This window comes from Triticum aestivum, chromosome 3D (assembly GCF_018294505.1).
Source record: "Triticum aestivum cultivar Chinese Spring chromosome 3D, IWGSC CS RefSeq v2.1, whole genome shotgun sequence".
NCBI classification, from domain to species: domain Eukaryota; kingdom Viridiplantae; phylum Streptophyta; class Magnoliopsida; order Poales; family Poaceae; genus Triticum; species Triticum aestivum.
This window is the reverse complement of record NC_057802.1, coordinates 51,970,502-51,988,450: the sequence shown is the minus strand read 5'-3', so window position 1 is coordinate 51,988,450 and position 17,949 is coordinate 51,970,502.

The window sequence follows — 17,949 nt, the reverse complement described above, 5'->3', positions numbered from 1 at the left end:
GTGATGATCGGACATGGTTTAGTTGATATGGATCACGTGATCACTTAGATGATTAGAGGGATGTCTATCTAAGTGGGAGTTCTTTAGTAATCTGATTAATTGAACTTTAATTTATCATGAACTTAGTACCTGATAGTATTTTGCATGTCTATGTTGTTGTAGATAGATGGCACGTGCTATTGTTCCGTTGAATTTTAATGCGTTCCTTGAGAAAGCTAAGTTGAAAGATGATGGTAGCAACTACACGGAGTGGGTCCGTAACTTGAGGACTATCCTCATTGCTGCACAGAAGAATTACGTCCTGGAAACACCGCTAGGTGCCAAACCTGCTGCAGGAGCAACACCAGATGTTATGAACGTCTGGCAAAGCAAAGCTGATGACTACTCGATAGTTCAGTGTGCCATGCTTTACGGCTTAGAACCGGGACTTCAATGACGTTTTGAACGTCATGGAGCATATGAGATGTTCCAGGAGTTGAAGTTAATATTTCAAGCAAATGCCCGGATTGAGAGATATGAAGTCTCCAATAAGTTCTATAGCTACAAGATGGAGGAGAATAGTTCTGTCAGTGAACATATACTCAAAATGTCTGGGTATAATAATCACTTGATTCAACTGGGAGTTAATCTTCCTGATGATAGTGTCATTGACAGAATTCTCCAATCACTGCCACCAAGCTACAAGAGCTTTGTGATGAACTATAATATGCAAGGGATGGAAAAGACTATTCCTGAGCTCTTCGCGATGCTAAAGGCTGCGGAGGTAGAAATCAAGAAAGAGCATCAAGTGTTGATGGTTAACAAGACCACCAGTTTCAAGAAAAAGGGTAAAGGGAAGAAGAAAAGGAACTTCAAGAAGAACGGCAAACAAGTTGCTGCTCAACAGAAGAAACCCAAGTCTAGACCTAAGCCTGAGACTGAGTGCTTCTACTACAAAGGGACTGGTCACTGGAAGCGGAACGGACCCAAGTATTTGGCGGATAAGAAGGATGGCAAGGTGAACAAAGGTATATGTGATGTACATGTTATTGATGTGTACCTTACTAATGCTCGCAGTAGTGCCTGGGTATTTGATACTCGTTCTGTTGCTAATATTTGCAACTCGAAACAGGGACTACAGAATAAGCGAAGATTGCCTAAGGACGACGTGACGATGCGCGTGGGAAATGGTTCCAAAGTCGATGTGATCGCAGTCGGCACGCTACCTCTACATCTTCCTTCGGGATTAGTTTTAGACCTGAATAATTGTTATTTGGTGCTAGCGTTGAGCATGAACATTATATCTGGATCTTGTTTGATGCGAGACGGTTATTCATTTAAATCTGAGAATAATGGTTGTTCTATTTATATGAGTAATATCTTTTATGGTCATGCACCCTTAAAGAGTGGTCTATAAATTTTGAATCTCGATAGTAATGACACACATATTCATAATATTGAAGCTAAAATATGCAGTGTTGATAATGATAGTGCAACTTATTTGTGGCACTGCCATTTGGGTCATATTGGTGTAAAGCGCATGAAGAAACTCCATACTGATGGACTTTTGGAATCACTTGATTATGAATCACTTGGTACTTGCGAACCATGCCTCATGGGCAAGATGACTAAAACGCCGTTCTCTGGAACTATGGAGCGAGCAGCTGATTTATTGAAAATCATACATACTGATGTATGTGGTCCAATGAATGTTGAGGCTCGCGGCGGGTATCGTTATTTTCTCACCTTCATAGATGATTTGAGCAGATATGGGTATATCTACTTAATGAAACATAAGTGTGAAACATTTGAAAAGTTCAAAGAATTTCAGGGTGAAGTGGAAAATCATCGTAACAAGAAAATAAAGTTTCTACGATCTGATCGCGGAGGAGAATATTTGAGTTATGAGTTTGGTCTTCATTTGAAACAATGCGGAATAGTTTCACAACTCACGCCACCCGGAACACCACAACGTAATGGTGTGTCCGAACGTCGTAATCGTACTTTACTAGATATGGTGCGATCTATGATGTCTCTTACTGATTTACCGCTATCATTTTGGGGTTATGCTTTAGAGACGGCTGCATTCACGTTAAATAGGGAACCATCTAAATCCGTTGAGACGACTCCTTATGAACTGTGGTTTGGCAAGAAACCAAAGTTGTCATTTCTTAAAGTCTGGGGCTGTGATGCTTATGTGAAAAAGCTTCAAACTGATAAGCTCGAACCCAAATCGGAGAAATGTGTCTTCATAGGATACCCAAAGGAGACTGTTGGGTACACCTTCTATCATAGATCCGAAGGCAAGACATTCGTTGCTAAGAATGGATCCTTTATAGAGAAGGGGTTTCTCTCGAAAGAAGTGAGTGGGAGGGAAGTAGAACTTGATGAGGTAACTGTACCTGCTCCCTTATTGGAAAGTAGTTCTTCACAGAAACCGGTTCCTGTGACGCCTACACCAATTAGTGAGGAAGCTAATGATGATGATCATGAAACTTCAGATCAAGTTACTACCGAACCTCGTAGGTCATCCAGAGTAAGGTCCGCACCAGAGTGGTACGGCAATCCTGTTCTGGAGGTCATGTTACTAGACCATGATGACCCTACGAACTATGAGGAAGCGATGATGAGCCCAGATTCCGCAAAATGGCTTGAGGCCATGAAATCTGAGATGGGATCCATGTATGAGAACAAAGTGTGGACTTTGGTGGACTTGCCCGATGATCGGCAAGCCATAGAGAATAAATGGATCTTCAAGACGAAGACTGAAGCTGACGGTAATGTTACTGTTTACAAAGCTCGACTTGTTGCGAAAGGTTTTCGACAAGTTCAAGGAGTTGACTACGATGAGACCTTCTCACCCGTAGCGATGCTTAAGTCCGTCCGAATCATGTTAGCAATTGCTGCATTTTATGATTATGAAATTTGGCAAATGGATGTAAAGACTGCGTTCCTGAATGGATTTCTTGAAGAAGAATTGTATATGATGTAACATGAAGTTTTTATCAATCCAAAGAGTGCTAACAAAGTGTGCAAGCTCCAGTGATCCATCTATGGACTGGTGCAAGCATCTCGGAGTAGGAATAAACGTTTTGATAGTGTGATCAAAGCATATGGTTTTATACAGACTTTTGTAGAAGCCTGTATTTACAAGAAAGTGAGTGGGAGCTCTGTAGCATTTCTAATATTATATGTGGGTGACATATTGTTGATTGGAAATGATATAGAATTTCTGGATAGCATAAAAGGATACTTGAATAAGAGTTTTTCAATGAAAGACCTCGGTGAAGCTGCTTATATATTGGGCATCAAGATCTATAGAGATAGATCAAGACGCTTAATTGGACTTTCACAAAGCACATACCTTGATAAGGTTTTGAAGAAGTTCAAAATGGATCAAGCAAAGAAAGGGTTCTTGCCTGTGTTACAAGGTGTGAAGTTGAGTCAGACTCAATGCCCGGCCACTGCAGAAGATAGAGAGAAAATGAAAGGTGTTCCCTATGCTTCAGCCATAGGCTCTATCATGTATGCAATGCTGTGTACCATACCTGATGTGTGCCTTGCTATTAGTCTAGCAGGGAGGTACCAAAGTAATCCAGGAGTGGATCACTGGACAGCGGTCAAGAACATCCTAAAATACCTGAAAAGGACTAAGGATATGTTTCTCATTTATGGAGGTGACAAAGAGCTCGTCGTAAACGGTTACGTCGATGCAAGCTTTGACACTGATCCGGACGACTCTAAGTCGCAAACCGGATACGTGTTTATATTAAACGGTGGAGCTGTCAGTTGGTGCAGTTCTAAACAAAGCGTCGTGGCGGGATCTACGTGTGAAGCGGAGTACATAGTTGCTTCGGAAGCAGCAAATGAAGGAGTCTGGATGAAGGAGTTCATATCTGATCTAGGTGTCGTACCTAGTGCATCGGGTCCAATGAAAATCTTTTGTGACAATACTGGTGCAATTGCCTTGGCAAAGGAATCCAGATTTCACAAGAGAACCAAGCACATCAAGAGACGCTTCAATTCTATCCGCGATCAAGTCAAGAAGGGAGACATGGAGATTCGCAAGATACATACGGATCTGAATGTTGCAGACCCGTTGACTAAGCCTCTCTCACGAGCAAAACATGATCAGCACCAAGACTCCATGGGTGATCGAATCATTACTGTGTAATCTAGATTATTGACTCTAGTGCAAGTGGGAGACTGAAGGACATATGCCCTAGAGGCAATAATAAAGTGATTATTTTTATTTCCTTATATCATGATAAATGTTTATTATTCATGCTAGAATTGTATTAATCGGAAACTTGATACATGTGTGAATACATAGACAAAACTAAGTGTCACTAGTATGCCTCTACTTGACTAGCTCGTTGAATCAAAGATGGTTAAGTTTCCTAGCCATAGACATGAGTTGTCATTTTATTAGCGGGATCACATCATTAGAGAATGATGTGATTGACTTGACCCATTCCGTTAGCTTAGCACTTGATCGTTTAGTATATTGCTATTGCTTTCTTCATGACTTATACATGTTCCTACGACTATGAGATTATGCAACTCCCGAATACCGGACGATCACTTTGTGTGCTACCAAACGTCACAACTTAACTGGGTGATTATAAAGGTGCTCTACAGGTGTCTCCGACGGTACTTGTTGAGTTGGCATAGATCAAGATTAGGATTTGTCACTCCGATTGTCGGAGAGGTATCTCTGGGCCCTCTCGGTAATGCACATCACTATAAGCCTTGCAAGCAGTGTAACTAATGAGTTAGTTACGGGATGATGCATTACGGAACGAGTAAAGAGACTTGCCGGTAACGAGATTGAACTAGGTATTGAGATACCGACGATCGAATCTCGGGCAAGTAACATACCGATGACAAAGGGAACAATGTATGTTGTTATGCGGTTTGACCGATAAAGATCTTCGTACAATATGTAGGAACCAATATGTAACACCCACGATGCGGCTATATCTCCCACATGTCGAGGCACGACTTGGAGGCATAACCGCATGATGGTTTTGTCGCAAGAAGGGTCATCCTCACACAATCCCATGTAATGAACAAGAATGGGATAAAGAGTTGGCTTACAATCGCCACTTCACACAATACATTAATAAAACATACATCATTCAGAGTACACACATAGTCCGACTACGGACAAATCCAAATAAAAAGAAGATAACCCAACTGCTAGATCCCGATCGTCCCAACTGGGCTCCACTACTGATCAACATGAAAAGAAACTTAGAAAGGACCAAGTCTCTTGTCGCAATCCCACTTGAGTTCGGCAGCATCACCTGCACTGGTATCATCGGCACCTGCAACTGTTGTTGTAGTAATCTGTGAGCCACGAGGACTCAGCAATCCCTTTACCATGGGTATCAAGACTAGCAAAGCTTAAAGGGGAAGGAAGGGGGTAAAGTGGTGAGGTTGCAGCAGCGACTAAGCATGTATGGTGGCTAACATACGCAAATAAGAGCGAGAAGAGAAGCAACGCAACAGTCGTCAACTAGTAATGATCAAGAAGTGATCCTGAACTCCTACTTACGTCCAACATAACCCAAAAACCATGTTCTCCTCTCGAACAACCCCGAAAGAGAGACAATCACGGTTACGCACGCGGTTGGTGTATTTTAGAACAGTTTACTTCAAGTTTACTACAACCGGATATTAACAAATTCCCATCTGCCTCATAACCGCGGGCACGGTTTCGAAAGTTCATAACTCTGCAGGGGTGTCCCAACTTAGCCCATCATAAGCTCTCACGGCCAACGAAGGATATTCCTTCTCCCGGGAAGACCCGATCAGTCTCGGAATCCCGGTTACAAGACATTTCGACAAGTTAAAACAAGACCAGCAAAGCCGCCCGATGTGCCGACAAATCCCGATAGGAGCTGCACATATCTCTTTCTCGGGGCACACCAGATGAGCCAGACGACGGGTTGGCATAGACCCTGGTTGCCCCGGGGGCGCCGGACATCGCTCGGTTTGGACCAGCACTTAGAGAAGCACTGGCCCGGGGGCTAAAATAAAGATGACCCTCGGGAGGGCGACTCCCTAGGGAAAAGAATAGGTAGTGGGTAGGAAAAAGTAAAACCAATGTTGGGCCTTGCTGGAAGAGTTTTATTCAAGGCGAACCGTCAAGGGGGTCCCATAAATCACCCAACCGTGTAAGGGACGCAAAAATCCGGGAACATAATACCGATATGACGGAAACTATGGCGGCAAGAGTGGAACAAAACACTAGGCATAAGGCCGAGCCTTCCACCCTTTAACAAGTATGCAGAAGCATTAATAAGATAAGAGATATTGTGATATCCCAATGTAAACATAATCCAACATGGAGCAATCTTCAACTTCACCTGCAACTAGCAACGCTATAAGAGGGGCTGAGCAAAAAGCAGTAACCTGACCAAGCAACGGTTTGCTAGGAAGGGTGACAAAGGTTAGAGGTTCATGGCAATTTGGGAGGCTTGAGAAGCAAGTGGTAGGTAACGCGGCATAGCGATAGAACGAAGCAACTAGCATAGCAATGATAGTAGTGAGATCCAAGGTGACGGTCATCTTGCCTGAAATCCCGCTAGGAAGAGGAACGAGTCCATGAAGAAGACAAACGGACGGAGTCGAACGAATCCTCACAACTACGGAACGAAACCAAAGCTAACGAGAGAAGCAAACCGGAAAGAAGCAAACAACAAAGTAAAAAACCATCACATAAACATGGCATGATGCACAATCAAGTATGATGTATGTCCGGTTTAAAAGCTTGGCATGGCAAAGTGCAACAAACAACACTACAAATTAAGTGGAGCTCAATATGCAACGAGTTGCATATTGACGAAACACCACATCCAATTACTTAGTTCTCTCTCGGTTATGTACCCAACAATATTAAATGTTGATTAACATGGCAAGAGGTGAGGCAAAAGTAAACTAACTATTTAGGCAAGTTTAAATGAGGCCGGAAATAACAAACAACAAGTCCGGTAAATCCTCATGTGCATATTTTAGATTTGGTACTGTTCTGCCCTATACACAATTTTAGAGTTATTAAACATGCAAGGTAATGCCACCAGGTTAAACTAGGCATTTTTTTCACCCCATTTACATATAAAGTTTATTTAAAATGGAGCTATGGTTATTTAGTAATGAAATAAATCATTTTAACATGCTATTTATGCAAGTTAAATCAAACAGCACATTTTAAACATTTTAAACATGGATGAAAGTCACATATTATGAAACTAGACAAAATTGTAAGCATTTTACATATTAAAATCATTTTAATCCGATGCACCATTTGTGAGTTATTAAATGCATGATCTACAGGGACTTTTCTGTAAATCTGTAAACTCCTGGATAATTGGACAAATTCGCTGATAGGAAAAAAAACAGAAGTTGGCTGAATCTGGTGGGCACTGGGGCGCTCACCATGGGCTGAGGCCCGGTGGGTGGAGGAGGAAGCAGCAGGCAGAGCCAGCTGAGCCGAGGCGAGGCCGCCCCAGGCGCGTGCAGTCGTGGGACTTGGCGCGGTCAACCGCGAGGAGGGGAGACCAGTTCGGGGCGATGCAGTCAAAGGGGCGAGCGGCTTCGCTGCCAGATCAAGCGCGGGGTCAGCGCGAGGTTGTCCCGCTCGATGCAGGTGGCACTGGATGAACTCGAGGGACGCGAAGGATCCCGCGACGCAGAGGCCAGAGAGGCCGGTACTCGACGGATCCGGAGGCTGGCAACGTCGGGCGCGGTCGACGGCAAGCTCCTGCGTCCGGACGTCCATGGCGGCAGGAGACTTGGCGGGCGGCGCATGTGGTCTCCTGTGGGGCGGCGCGGCGCCCTGGAGGAGGGGACGAGGCCGAAGACATGGGGCCGCGTCGGATATGTCTGAGACGACCACGAACAGAGCAGAGCGACAGCGAGAGCTGCAAGGCCATGGCGGGGAAGAAATTCAAACGAGAGTCAGACAGGGGGGAACAAGATAGGCGAAGGAGAGGGACGGGCAGAGGGAAGCGGACCGGGTGGCGCTCATGCTCCGGCGAGCTGCTGCTCGGCATGGAGGTGACAAAGACTTGGGGCGGAGCAAGCGACGGAGGACGGCAACGCGAGCTGCTGGGGAGACGCTGTCCATGGCGGGCGTCCTGCATTGGAAGAGACAGAGAGCCATGCGTGAGAGACCGAAAGAGAAACGCGAGGAAGGATGAAGGAGAGGCAAGGGCGCGAGGCTTCTACTCCGCGGCTGCGGGCACGGGGACAAGGAGGTAGGCGCTGGCATGGGGAGGAGCTGCTGGTTGGCCCGGGATGGATCTTGGAGGATCCCAAGGTGGTAGGCGAGTTGGTGGATGGCTGGCGGCGGGTGAGGGGATTTGGTGGATGGGACAAGCCCCTAGGATCTAGGGTTAGAGGTCTATTTATACTTATAGATAGAGGATGAGGTTTAAGGTCTCACCGATCGTAATCGGACGGTCAAGAATAAATAGGCTAGGGGCCAATGGAGAAACCGAAGATATTTGAGGGATGTTTGGGGATAATCCGGACCCATCGGTCACGACCGCCCGGATCGAGATCGGGGATGTTTCGGACACGCACGCAAAGGGGGTTTAGGCCGTCACGGTCAAGAGGGAAGCGAAAACCCGATTGGTCTGGAACGGTCAACGAAGGCAAAGCGGTCCGAGGGAAGGTGATGAAGGCAAAGGGAGAAACGGCAGCGACGAGTGAATGCAAGTTTTATGAAAACATGCGGATGCAATGCGTATGATGACATGATGAATGCAGCAAACAAATAAATACACACAACGATAATGAAAAATATGGAATCCATGTGGAGCGTCGGTCTCGGGGCGTTACAACACTCCACCACTACAAGAGGATCTCGTCCTGAGATCTAGGATGGCACCGGAGAAAAACGAAAGAGGAAGAGGTAAAACAAGTTGCTTCTTTGACAAACAAGTGAAACCACGAGTCTTGAGAGGTTGAACAAATTGAAAGAAAGAAGATAATGGAGATGAATAGGATTGCAAACACTCCGTTAGCAAGGAAGAATAAAGAACATGATGTGAACCAAGAGCTTAGGGGACAAGATAGATTTTGAAGCCACTCCGGTTAAAACAAGATAGAGAAGGAATAAGAATGATATAATTTGGACAGCACTCCGACTATAAATGGAAGGAATTAGAATCATGAACTTGGGAAGATTGGATGATCCTTGATGAAATCAACAACACACTGCCTCCAAAACAATTAAAAGAATGACACAAGGGGTAAGAATGACTCCAAACAACACTCCGGTTGAAAGGAGAGGATAAACTTGATAAGATGAGAAAACTTGAATAGATGACACAACACTCCGGTTAAAAGGATAAGCACAAAAAAACACGGTCCTCACAATTCGAGAAGATGAGTGAATCGAGCAACATCACAATGCCTCCGGAAGAAAAAAATAGAAGATAGATCCTTGGAATAAAGGAATGGAGAAGAAAATGCCAACTTCTGCCACCAATGATCTTGGAAAGCACCCTTCCAAGAAGGTTAGAACGGAGTTGTTGGAAAATCAACAACAAAACGAATAAGCTTGTAGTGGGCTTATGGAAAACTTCTCAAAATTATGAGGTGACAAACGGCCACTAGCGAAAACCATTGATTTGATTGAGAGCACCAAAGAGATGAAAAACTTCTTCCACCAAGATGATAAAGAGATAACTTGGATCAATGATAAGCACCACAAATAGCAACAATCCTTAGGGAAGGCTTTAGGTGTAATCTATGCCAAGATAACTCCAACGAAGAGATAGATGGATTTAAAATACCTCATTCTTGACAACATGTGAAACATGGAACATGAATGGATATTGTCAAGAAGGACATAACACCACCTCAAAAGATAAGTTAGAGAGAATTGCACTTCGGAATGCAAGATGAAGAATACTTGAACTCCTCAAAACAAGACATGTGTTGAACACCATGTTAATTTTTGGAGTATAGCTTGCCGGATCATAACTTCGAGAGAAAACTTGAAGAACAATTGAAGAATGAAAGGAGTCCTTGACGAACCACCATGTAGAGCCTCCATGAATAACTCTGGTAACGAAAAGATGATGAAAAGAAAGAGAATTTGAGAACACAAGGAGAAAACTTGCGATGATTTAGATGGATCTTCACGACGAGATAATTGAGAGAGCTTGGAACTCCGAAAAGAAAAGATGAAGCATATCAAACCGAGAATGTAATAAGATGAACAACTCCGGAAAAAAGAAATTGATCACTTGGATGAAACAAGAATAAGAATTCAGATATGCGTATCCTTCACCAATTTAAATTGATGACAAGCAACGGATTTGGCATACTACTTATTCTTCTTGAAAAGGAATGAAGAGGGATATTGCTCAACTTGGGGAGGTCTTCAACGATCCGCCGGTAGGATTTGGAAAGAACGAATGAATTGATATGATCACCACGAAAGAGAACTCTTGAACGAACCACCGTAAGAATTGGAAATGAAAGTAGCAAAGGCACAATTCACCGGGAAGAATTAGAAAACGAATAAATATACTTGACAGAATTTAGATACAAGAGAACGAAGAGATCCCGAACTGATTAGAGAATATTTGAACGATGCACCGGTAAGATTAGGAGAACGAGAGCTGAAAGCTGAGAATGAATAGACCCGAAATGATGGCCTTCATAGGAATAAAATGGAAAGAACTCATGAAATGCTTCTGGTGGGTATGAAAAGAATCCTCATGATTGGAAATGATTTGAGAGGATGGCCTCAAGCTTGAACTTCGCATCTTTGGAAGAACGGATGAGATTTCGAGGAAAAACTCTTCTTCGGTCTTCAAATGTTGAAAGTGATGACAAAAAACACCACCATGAATTGTTCAGATACTCTGGGATGAAAATTAGAAAGGTTGAACCAATGATGAAAAGAATTTGAAAGATCTTGGAGAAAGACATTTGACTGATGATAATTCATTCTTACATCAAACTTTGAAAAGAATTTGAGAGTAGCTCCAGAAAAAATTAGAAGAGTCTGGTAAGATCCTGGGAAAAGACTTGTGGGTTAAGGCCCACTCAAAGAAGCACCTTTAGAAAATTTTGCTTGAAAGATATTGCACCGGTTGAATTAAATGGCTCAAAAGAGATAACAACCTCGAGATAGCTTGAACGGATTTGGAATGGAAAAGCGAATCTTCTGAGATATCTTCAGCACTCCGGAACAATTGAATAGCGAGAAGAATGATTAAGAGTTGCACCGGCATGAGAAAGCATTAGAAACGAAGGAAAAGAATATGATGAACACCGAAAGATTGCATTGAAACCACCGGGGAAGATAAGAGAACAAAGAATGATAAACTCGAAGCTTCCTTTAGCATCTTCATGAGAATCACCGGATAAGGACATTGAAGCAAAATAATGAAAAGGCTTCACAGCAATAAAACGGATGCTTGATTAAGATATATGAGTCCTTGAATAAAAGGGTGGGAGGGTGGGAAAACAAAGGCAACTTGGGGCAGATGGAATAAACACCGTTGAGAAAACTTAGAATTGATCTTGCGGATGTTGGAATGATCAGAGTTACTTGAAGAGAAGCACACCGGTTGGAAAAGAATTGACATGACAATCTCGATGATAAAGAAGGATTAGAATTCACATAGAAATATGAGAACACCGCTTAGAATAAGGTATGGAATCAACACTTGACATCGAAGCAACTCGAATGCCACAACAAAACAAAACAAAGGATTTGGCTTGCAAAATAAGCCGGAACAAACATATGATAGAGATTTCGTCCAAAGTTTTCGTGGTGGGGCCCACACGGGCTCGATCGTACAGCACCATCATGTACAAGGCAGTGCACATGACATACGAAGCGTCCCCAAGTCAGCATAGCCAAGGACTCTTTAAGACACAACGAGACCACTGTAAAACCAACCGTGAATGGGCGGACCACTAGACATCGAACCCCAATCTCATATCATGCATCTGTAGGAAAGATATCCTAAGAGCTACTTGAATTCCCACCTATAAACTCCCGAAACTTTCTGGTTATGCAATCTGGTGTTGGGGATACAGGGAAGCAAAATATCTCACCCAAACTAACAATCCCTACATCCAGCTGTATCCATCTGTCAACACATAACCAAGAAAACTCCGGAAATCGTGTACCTCAACCTTCAAAAAGCATACGTTATACAAGCTATGGCAATACTCCCGAACTCCCGCCCCAGTACTGGGTGGCGTCGAGGTTATCTCACCAACAACTGCATAAAAGAGATTTTCGATGTCGACGAAAAAAACTCAGGTATTCCAGAACTGCAACGATAAAATTGTGACGACAACACCTCGGAGCTCAACTCCCCGGGACACTGCCACAACCCCTAAATGTCAGGAGGCACCAAGAACAATGTTCTCGTCACAAAACCATCGGAACAATTCCAAGATACCCGCGTGATCCTAAAAAAAATTAGTGAAATTTGAGGAGAGAAAAGTCAAAACTTCTACGTCAGGGGGCCTCACCAGAGCAACGAAGGGACTGAGGAGTAAAAAAGAATCCTACTCTCCGATATATATAATCCTAAGACTCAAAACATTTTTGTTCTAGACTCAACAACGCCAGCGATTCAATCAAGCAGGGCGCTCCTAAGTCGGGGATGGCTCTGATTACCAACTTGTAACACCCACGATGCGGCTATATCTCCCACGTGTCGAGGCCGACTTGGAGGCATAACCGCATGGTGGTTTTGTCACAAGAAGGGTCATCTTCACACAATCCCATGTAATGAACAAGAATGGGATAAAGAGTTGGCTTACAATCGCCACTTCACATAATACATTAATAAAACATACATCATTCAGAGTACACACATAGTCCGACTACGGACAAATCCAAATAAAAAGAAGATAACCCAACTGCTAGATCCCGATCGTCCCAACTGGGATCCACTACTGATCAACATGAAAAGAAACTTAGAAAGGACCAAGTCTCTTGTCGCAATCCCACTTGAGTTCGGCAGCATCACCTGCACTGGTATCATCGGCACCTGCAACTGTTGTTGTAGTAATCTGTGAGCCACGAGGACTCAGCAATCCCTTTACCATGGGTATCAAGACTAGCAAAGCTTAAAGGGGAAGGAAGGGGGTAAAGTGGTGAGGTTGCAGCAGCGACTAAGCATGTATGGTGGCTAACATACGCAAATAAGAGCGAGAAGAGAAGCAACGCAACGGTCGTCAACTAGTAATGATCAAGTGATCCTGAACTCCTACTTACGTCCAGCATAACCCAAAAACCGTGTTCTCCTCTCGAACAACCCCGAAAGAGAGACAATCACGGTTACGCACATGGTTGGTGTTTTTAGAACAGTTTACTTCAAGTTTACTACAACCGGATATTAACAAATTCCCATCTACCTCATAACCGCGGGCACGGCTTTCGAAAGTTCATAACCCTGCAGGGGTGTCCCAACTTAGCCCATCATAAGCTCTCACAGCCAACGAAGGATATTCCTTCTCCCGGGAAGACCCGATCAGTCTCGGAATCCCAGTTACAAGACATTTCGACAAGTTAAAACAAGACCAACAAAGCCGCCCGATGTGCCGACAAATCCCGATAGGAGCTGCACATATCTCGTTCTCAGGGCACACCAGATGAGCCAGACGTCGGGTTGGCATAGACCCTGGTTTCCCAGGGGGCGCCGGACATCGCTCGGTTTGGACCAGCACTTAGAGAAGCACTGGCCCGGGGGCTAAAATAAAGATGACCCTCGGGAGGGCGACTCCCTAGGGAAAAGAATAGGTAGTGGGTAGGCAAAAGTAAAACCAATGTTGGGCCTTGCTGGAAGAGTTTTATTCAAGGCGAATCGTCAAGGGGGTCCCATAAATCACCCAACTGTGTAAGGGACGCAAAAATCCGGGAACATAATACCGATATGATGGAAACTATGGCGGCAAGAGTGGAACAAAACACCAGGCATAAGGTCGAGCCTTCCACCCTTTAACAAGTATACAGAGGCATTAATAAGATAAGAGATATTGTGATATCCCAATGTAAACATAATCCAACATGGAGCAATCTTCAACTTCACCTGCAACTAGCAACGCTATAAGAGGGGCTGAGCAAAAAGCAGTAACCTGACCAAGCAACGGTTTGCTAGGAAGGGTGACAAAGGTTAGAGGTTCATGGCAATTTAGGAGGCTTGAGAAGCAAGTGGTAGGTAACGCGGCATAGCGATAGAACGAAGCAACTAGCATAGCAATGATAGTAGTGAGATCCAAGGTGACGGTCATCTTGCCTGAAATCCCGCTAGGAAGAGGAACGAGTCCATGAAGAAGACAAACGGACGGAGTCGAATGAATCCTCACAAGTCCGGAACGAAACCGAAGCTAAGGAGAGAAGCAAACCGGAAAGAAGCAAACAACAAAGTAAACAACCATCACATAAACATGGCATGATGCACAATCAAGTATGATACATGTCCGGTTTAAAAGCTTGGCATGGCAAAGTGCAACAAACAACACTACAAATTAAGTGGAGCTCAATATGCAACGAGTTGCATATTGACGAAACACCACATCCAATTACTTAGTTCTCTCTCGGTTATGTACCCAACAATATTAAATGTTGATTAACATGGCAAGAGGTGAGGCGAAAGTAAACTAACTATTTAGGCAAGTTTAAATGAGGCCGGAAATAACAAACAACAAGTCCGGTAAATCCTCATGTGCATATTTTAGATTTGGTACTGTTCTGCCCTATACACAATTTTAGAGTTATTAAACATGCAAGGTAATGCCACCATGTTAAACTAGGCATTTTTCCACCCCATTTACATATAAAGTTTATTTAAAATGGAGCTACGGTTATTTAGTATTGAAATAAATCATTTTAACATGCTATTTATGGAAGTTAAATCAAACAGCACATTTTAAACATGGATGAAAGTCACATATTATGAAACTAGACAAAATTGTAAGCATTTTACATATTAAAATCATTTTAATCCGATGCACCATTTGTGAGTTATTAAATGCATGATCTAGAGGGACTTTTCTGTAAATCTGTAAACTCCTGGATAATTGGACAAATTCGCTGATAGGAAAAACAACAGAAGCGGGCTGAATCTGGTGGGCACTGGGGCGCTCACCATGGGCTGAGGCCCGGTGGGTGGAGGAGGAAGCAGCAGGCAGAGCCAGCTGAGCCGAGGCAAGGCCGGCCCAGGCGCGTGCGGTCATGGGACTTGGCGCGGTCAATGGCGAGGAGGGGAGACTAGGTCGGGGCGATGCAGTCAAAGGGGCGAGCGGCTTCGCTGCGAGATCGAGCGCGGGGTCAATGCGAGGTTGTCCCGCTCGATGCAGGTGGCACTGGATGAACTCGAGGGACACGAAGGATCCCGCGACGCAGAGGCCAGAGAGGCCGGTACTCGACGGATCCGGAGGCTGGCGACGTCGGGCGCGGTCGACGGCGAGCTCCTGCGTCGGGACGTCCATGGCGGCAGGAGACTTGGCGGGCGGCGCATGTGGTCTCCTGTGGGGCGGCGCGGCGCCCTGGAGGCGGGGACGAGGCCGAAGACACGGGGCCGCGTCGGATCTGTCTGAGACGACCACGAACAGAGCAGAGCGGCGGCGGGAGCTGCAAGGCCATGGCGGGGAAGAAATTCAAATGAGATTCAGACAGGGGGACAAGATAGGCGAAGGAGAGGGACGGGCAGAGGGAGGCGGACCGGGTGGCGCTCGTGCTCCGGCGAGCTGCTGCTCGGCATGGAGGTGACGAAGACTTGGGGCGGAGCAAGCGACGGAGGACGGCAACGCGAGCTGCTGGGGAGACGCTGTCCATGGCGGGCGTCCTGCGTTGGAAGAGACAGAGAGCCATGCATGAGAGACCGAAAGAGAAACGCGAGGAAGGAGGAAGGAGAGGCGAGGGCGCGAGGCTTCCGCTCCGCGGCTGCGGGCACGGGGACGAGGAGGTAGGCGCTGGCATGGGGAGGAGCTGCTGGTTGGCCCGGGATGGATCTGGGAGGATCCCAAGGTGGGAGGCGAGTTGGTGGATGGCTGGCGGCGGGTGAGGGGGTTTGGTGGATGGGACAAGCCCCTAGGATCTAGGGTTAGAGGTCTATTTATACTTATAGATAGAGGAGGAGGTTTAAGGTCTCACCGATCGTAATTGGACGGTCAAGAATAAATAGGCTAGGGGCCAATGGAGAAACCAAAGATATTTGAGGGATGTTTGGGGATAATCCGGACCCATCGGTCACGACCGCCCGGATCGAGATCGGGGATGTTTCGGACACGCACGCAAAGGGGGGTTAGGCCGTCACGGTCAAGAGGGAAGCGAAAACCCGATTGGTCTGGAACGGTCAACGAAGGCAAAGCGGTCCGAGGGAAGGTGATGAAGGCAAAGGGAGAAACGGCAACGACGAGCGAATGCAAGTTTTATGAAAACATGCGGATGCAATGCGTATGATGACATGATGAATGTAGCAAACAAATAAATATACACAACGATAATGAAAAATATGGAATCCATCTGGAGCGTCGGTCTCGGGGCGTTACACAATATGAGCATCCAGGTTCCGCTATTGGTTATTGACCGGAGACGTGTCTTGGTCATGTCTACATAGTTCTCGAACCCGTAGGGTCCGCACGCTTAACGTTCGGTGACGATCGGTATTATGAATTTATGTGTTTTGATGTACCGAAGGTAGTTCGGAGTCCCGTATATGATCACGGACATGACGAGGAGTCTCTAAATGGTCGAGACATAAAGATCTATATATTGGACGACTATATTTGGATACAGGAATGGTTCCGGGTGAGATCGGGAATATACCGCTCATGATCACCATCGTCACCGGCGCGACACCTTGATCTCCATCGTAGCATCGTTGTCGTCTCGCCAATCTTATGCTTTCACGACTATCGCTACCGCTTAGTGATAAAGTAAAGCATTACATCGCGATTTCATTGCATACAATAAAGCGACAACCATATGGCTCCTGCCAGTTGCCGATAACTCGGTTACAAAACATCATCATCTCATACAATAAAATATAGCATCATGTCTTGACCATATCACATCACAACATGCCCTGCAAAAACAAGTTAGACGTCCACTACTTTGTTGTTGCAAGTTTTACTGTGACGCCCCCGATTTGACCGTACACTAATCATGCACGCAAATGTGTACGATCAAGATCAGGGACTCACGGGAAGATATCACAACACAACTCTACAACATAAATAAGTCATACAAGCATCATAATACAAGCCAGGGGCCTCGAGGGCTCGAATACAATTGCTCGATCATAGACGAGTCAGCGGAAGCAACAATATCTGAGTACAGACATAAGTTAAACAAGTTTGCCTTAAGAAGGCTAGCACAAAAGTAGCAACGATCGAAAAGGCAAGGCCTCCTGCCTGGGACCTCCTACCTACTCCTCGAAGCCGAACTCCATGTAGCATCATCCTCAGGATCTCTAGCTCCTGGACTCCAGCATCTGGTTGCGACAATCCGGTATAGAAAAGGGGAAAAGAGGGAGAAAAGCAACCGTGAGTACTCATCCAAAGTACTCGCAAGCAAGGAGCTACACTACATATGCACGGGTATATGTGTAAAGGGCCATATCAGTGGACTGAACTGCAGAATGCCAGAATAAGGGGGGATAGCTATTCCTGTCGAAGACTACGCTTCTGGCCACCTCCACCTTGCAGCATGTAGAAGAGAGTAGATTGAAGTCCTCCAAGTAGCATCGCATAGCATAATCCTACCCGGCGATCCCCTCCTCGTCGCCCTGTTAGAGAGCGATCACCGGGTTGTATCTGGCACTTGGAAGGGTGTATTTTATTCAGTATCCAGTTCTAGTTGTCATAAGGTCAAGGTACAACTCCGGGTCGTCCTTTTACCGAGGGACACGGCTATTCGAATAGATAAACTTCCCTGCAGGGGTGCACCACATAACCCAACACGCTCGATCC